At 40.9% G+C, this 5,951-nt stretch overlaps 1 pseudogene; it reads right to left on the bottom strand.

Annotated features, from left to right (window-relative positions):
- Positions 1-305: 305 nt before the first annotated feature.
- On the bottom strand, positions 306-663 carry LOC148773366 (large ribosomal subunit protein uL29 pseudogene; annotated as a pseudogene).
- Positions 664-5,951: the final 5,288 nt, after the last annotated feature.

Raw genomic sequence — 5,951 nt, 5'->3', positions numbered from 1 at the left:
GTTACATATTGGGAAATATATTCTTTCTTTCCAAGCAGAGCAAGGACCTAAATCCTTCTCTTTGGGGTTGGAAAAAAAGACTCTCTTGCTTTGATATTCAATTCATTGAACCCTTTCCTTCCCATAGCACTGATGGGGAAACATGGAATCTCTTCAAGGAAATCTCTAGATTGGATAGCATAGAAACTATAGCAAATAAAATAACTACAACTTTTCCGTCCTAATTTCCTATGCCATTTCACACTTCTTTTAGTCTCTCTTTTATTTGTTGCCAGTTTGTTTATGTTTTACTGACTCTGTGATGCTCAGGCCTTGACCAAGAACTTCAGCAGTGGTACAACTGTTTCTTCCGCTGCTATTTCTTGCTCTTCAACTTCTCCTCATGCTTGTTGCACCTGCAGAATGTGCTTTCTTGGGCTGCAGATCCAGAGGCTTGTACTTCTTGCCCTTGCAGAATTTCCTGAGGTTCTCTTTTTGAGTCTGATTAACAACAGTGAGAACTCGGGCAATGAATTTACAAACAGCTAGGATCTTGGAGAGCTTGGATGCCACAATACTTGTCACTTTGGTGATGCCTGGCTTGGACAGTGCCAAATTCAGGCCACCCAGTTGTTTCAGTGGTTCCATCTTGCTAGGAAGATCTCAAGCCTTAAACTTGGCCATGGCTGCACAAGCTTCTGCCACTGCCTACTCTGAGGGATTTTTTTTTTTTTCATTTCTTATTGGCACTCTCCTCTGTCACAAGCGGGCTTCCCAGGTGGCGCTAGTGGTAAAGAACCCACTTGCCAATGCAGGAGACATAAGAGATGCAGGTTCTATCCCTGGGTTGGGAAGATCCCCTGGAGAAGGGCATGGCAATCCACTCCAGTATTCTTGCCTGGAGAATCCAATGAACAGAGGAGTCTGGCGGGCTACAGTCCATGGGGTCACAAAGAGTCAGACACAACCGAAGTGACTTAGCATGCATGTACTGTCATATGTACATCCACACACACCACCACAACCACCACACGCAACATTTCTGCAGGTCAAAGTGCCCTTCATCTCTTAGAGAGCCTACCTTCTTTCTATGTAGTGTTCAAGATGGGTTTGTATCTTTATTTATTTGGTTGGAGAGATGGTGGCAAAACTGATGAACTGAAGAAAGTGACAATGTCAACTGAATGTGGAACCTTGTTTCCTGGGAGAAAAGCTATGACCAACCTAGACAGCATATTAAAAAGCAGAGATATCACTTTGCCAACAAAGGTCCATCTAGTCAAAGCTATAGTTTTCCACTAGTCATGTATGGATGTGAGAGCTGGATCATAAAGAAGCCTGAGCCCTGAAGAATTGATGTTTTTGAACTGTGGTGTTGGAGAAGATTCTTGAAAGTCCTTGGGCTGCAAAGAGATCAAACCAGTCAATCCTAAAGGAAATCAATCCTGAATATTCATTGGAAGAACTGATGTTGAAGCTGAAGCTCTAATACTTTGGTCACCTGATGTGAATAGCTGACTCATTGGAAAAGATCCTGATGCTGGGAAAGATTGAAGGCAGGAGGAGAACGGGATGACACAGGATGAGTTGGTTGGATGGCATCACCGACTCAATGGACATGGGTCTGAGCAAGCTTCAGGGTATGGTGAAGGACAGGGAATCCTGGCGTGCTGCAATCCATGGGGTCACAAAGAGTCAGACATGACGGAGCAACTAACAACAAGCAAAAATAAAAGCAAAAAAAATCTGCTCCCTCTAAAAGCTAGAGAAAAGATCAATTCAGACATTGGATATGTTAGCATCAATACACTGTGAACACAGTTGGTCTGGAAAGGCTTTTGCTACAAAGAGGGTTAATTGTCCAAAAGTAATGTCTGTCCATCAAGCCAATTTAAGGCCAAAGAATGCATCTGTGCATGGAGTTTTCTTTCATCAATAACTATGTCAATAAAACAGCAAATGGAACACAAAAATATCGATATCGAGCCCATCCATATTATTAGGGCAGCAAGACAAGTAACCCAGAGCATTGAAGGGTACAGGTGTTGAACTAGTTGCCCTTATTATTGAAAAAAAATGTTAAGCATAAAAGCAAATTCAATAAGGACATTGGGAACACTGCAAATAACAAAATTTTCTTCCTGAAAAGGAAGAAAACATCTGGAAATTCTGTTAAACTTGTCACCACCACACACTACCATGTGACAGTTACACTGTTCTTCTAAAGAGTTAGCCCATTGTTTTATGAGACAGTGTGTATTAATAGCATAAGGGCAAAGAGCCCTAGAGTCAAACTAAATACAGTTCAATATTTATTAGCCGCATAGTCTTGGTCAGGTTACTTTTTTCTTTCTAAGCCTCAGTATCCTCATTTTGGCAGCAAAAGTCCAGGTTTTAGAGTCAAACTGCCTGGCTTCCAATCCTCTGCTCTACCACTAACTGGCAGGTAACCTTTAGCAAATTACATAACTTCTCTGTGACTCAGTTTCCCCTTCAATATAATGTTATTGTTGTTCAGTCACTAAGTCATGCTGACTCTTTGAGACCCCATGGATGGCAGCAGGCCAGCCTCCCCTGTCCTTCATTATCTCTTGGAGTTTGCTCAAATGCATATCCATTGAGTCATGATGCTATCTAACCATCTTCATCCTCTATGATCCCCATCTCCTTTTGCTTTCAGTTTTTCCAAGCATCAGATTCTTTTCCAATGAGTCAGCTCTTCACATCAGGTGGTCAAAGTACTGGAGTATCAGTCCTTCCAATGAATATTCAGGGTTGATTTCCTTTAGGGTTGATTGGTTTGATCTCTTTGTCTGAGATTCTCAAGGGATTCTGAGGGATTCTCAAGAGTCTTCTCCAATGTCACAGTTTGAAAGCACCAGTTCCTCAGCGCTCAGCCTTCTTCATGGTGCAGCTTTCACATCCATACATGACTACTTAAAAAACCATAGCTTTGACTATACAGACCTTTGCTTATCAATTAAGTTCAGTCGCTCAGTTGTGTCCAACTCTTTGCGACCCCATGGACTGCAGCACACCAGGTCTCCATGTCCATCACCAACTCCCAGAGTTTACCCAAACTCATGTCAAATGAGTCAGTGATACCATCTAACCATCTCATCCTCTGTCATCCCCTTCTCCTCCTACCTTCAATCTTTCCCAGCATCAGGGTCTTTTCAAATGAGTCAGCTCTTCTCATCAGGTAGCCAAAGTATTGGCGTTTCAGCTTCAACATCAGTCCTTCCAAAGAACACTCAGGACTGATCTCCTTTAGGATGGACTGATTGGATCTCCTTGCAGTCCAAGGGACTCTCAAGAGTCTTATACATCACAGCACAGCACATCACAGCACAGCTTATACATCAAAGCAAAGTGATGTCTCTGCTTTTAAATATGCTGTCTAGGTTGTCAGGGCTTTCCTTCCAAGGAGCAAGCATCTTTTAATTTCCTGGCTGCAGTCACCATCTGCAGTGATTTTTTGGAGCCCAAGAAAATAAAATCTGTCATGAAGTGATGGTCCTGGATGGCATGATCTTAGTTTTTTGAATGTTGAGTTATGGGCCCCATTGATTGTCAGGACCTCACAGTAGCTTTGTGAAAATTATATGTACAACAGAACACACATAAAGCACCTCGTAAGAGTTCCATTCATATGTCATTATAGTACCTACCTCAGAAGCTTGTATTCGGAGAAGACAATGGCGAGCCACTACAGTACTCTTGCCTAGAAAATCGCATGGACAGAGGAGCCTGGTGGGCTGCCGTCCATGGGGTCGCTACTAGCCGGACACGACTGAGCGACTTCACTTTCACTTTTCACTTTCACACATTGGAGAAGGAAATGGCAACCCACTCCAGTGTTCTTGCCTGGAGAATCCCAGGGATGGCGGAGCCTGGTCGGCTGCCATCTATGGGGTAGCACAGAGTCGGACACGACTGAAGTGACTTAGCAGCAGTAGCAGCAGCAGCAGAAGCTTGTATTAGTAGTAAGGATGAAATGAGACAATGAATGAAAAGCTTTTAAGCTCGGTATGGTCAGTGTTCAATAAATGCTAGGTTTTGCTCTGTGCTTTCCTTTTCACCTTCCAACTGTCTTTTAAGCTTCTAGAGGATGAGTCTTAATTTTTTTTCTTTGTACTATAATATCTAGCACTCTGTTATATGCAAATAAAAATTACTCAATTATAGCCAAAGGAAAGAATAAAGGAACAAAAGTAGAAACTCAAATATCAGAATCATGGACTCACAAGCCTTGAGAAGATTGGGTTTATTAAAAAGTGATGGCATAGGTCAAACGACATGTCTGATTTTTGGTAAACTATAAATATTAATGAGAGATAACAATTTGGCATGATTTCTTCCTTGTGTCTAGAAGAAAATATATTTTTCCCTCTACCCTTCCAGGTTCTTGGCTGACATCCCTTGTAATAAAAGACAGATTAACAGGAGAAAAACAATTTTAATTACATGCATACTAAGTATAAGAGTAATGGAGCCCCACAAAGATATGAGACTCAAAAGGCATCCAGACAATAGAGGCTTATAAGATCCCCTGGAGAATAAAATGGCAACCCATTCCAGTATTTTTGCCTGGGAAATCCAATGGACAGAGGAGACTGACCGGCTACAGTCAATGTGGTCGCAAAAGAGTCAGACTCAACTTAGCAACTAAACAACAACATACCACCCTGAGGCAAAGAATGAAGTAGGGGTATGGGACGTTAAAGCAGGGTAGGTAAGTTGTGGGACAATGAGAGCAGTAAATAAAGTTGTTCTGCCAGTCAGATAAATTTTTCAGATGAAAAAATGACGACAATAGCTCTATCCGTGCTACCTTTTCTAATGTAAGTTTCATTTATAAATGTAGATTTCCTTTAAGAAAGGGAAACTTCTACTCTGTTTTCAAACTTATCTTATGCTTGCAGTTTCTCAAGATAATTCTTATGCCAAAGAGCCATATTTGGGGGTGGAATTCCATTTGAAAATAGTGATGACTACAATAGATGATTCAGCGAAAAAAAAAAGAAAGAAAGAAAGAAATGACCCAACAAATGGTGTTACATAGATATGGGTTAGGAGATAGTTCTCACACTTGAGACTTCTGTGAGTCACCTTTACAAAATTTCATTATATCAGTATACCACCAAAAAAAAAAAAACTTCATAATTTGTGTTTTATACACATATCATCTTTACTATTACTTTCTTAACAGTTTTTTTCTTTAAACTAACTTAAATTGTGTTGAAAACAGGACAACAAGCCCAAAATGGAGTCACTTATGCCAAGTCCCATGTCATCAAGACTTAATTACAATTTTGGCCTCTCCCAGAAATGGAATCAAGAACCAGTCAATCAGGTATCAGTTGCTTAGCACTAATGAGGTCATCTGACTGATAGACACCTGCTGTCTCCTAAAGTGAAATGACCTTGCCATAATCCACTTTTTGCCCAATTAACTTTCTCATTCCCAATCCCTTCTACTTATATATTTTTTTTCATTTTGTACAACTCCTCAGAGTTCCTTTCTGCCTGCTAGAAAGGATGCTGTCCAATTCATGAAATATTGAATAAAACCAATAAGATCTCTAAAAGTTTTGCAATTGAACTTTGATTTTGTTAGGTAGTTAGAACAGGAAAAAGGAGTCCAGAATGGCAGTGGCTAAAAGACAAGGAAGGGAAAACCCTGAAAAAATAAAACAAAGGAAAGTCCGAAGACCAGAGTGAGGACCTCAGATAAAACAAACAGCACTCCTGGATAGCCCAATTTGTATAGGGCAGGCCCAGGAGGAGGAAAAAAAAAACATAAAAAGAGAAGCCAAAGTTGGACTGGGGGCCTCTCTTCTCTTCGTGTCCTTTGGGTTGGCATTCCCTCATACCTCAAGAATGTATTTTCCTTTACTTTCTGAATAAAACTGAGCTGTAACACAGAGCTGTAACACTGGTCTGTCCGAGGGCTGTCTGTCTCTTCAAAT

The sequence above is a fragment of the Moschus berezovskii genome, chromosome X (assembly GCF_049115385.1).
Source record: "Moschus berezovskii isolate FMDL1 chromosome X, NW_MosBer_1.0, whole genome shotgun sequence".
Lineage (NCBI taxonomy): Eukaryota > Metazoa > Chordata > Mammalia > Artiodactyla > Moschidae > Moschus > Moschus berezovskii.
Note: the sequence above shows the minus strand (reverse complement) of the source record. Positions and strands in the feature narration are given on the sequence as shown.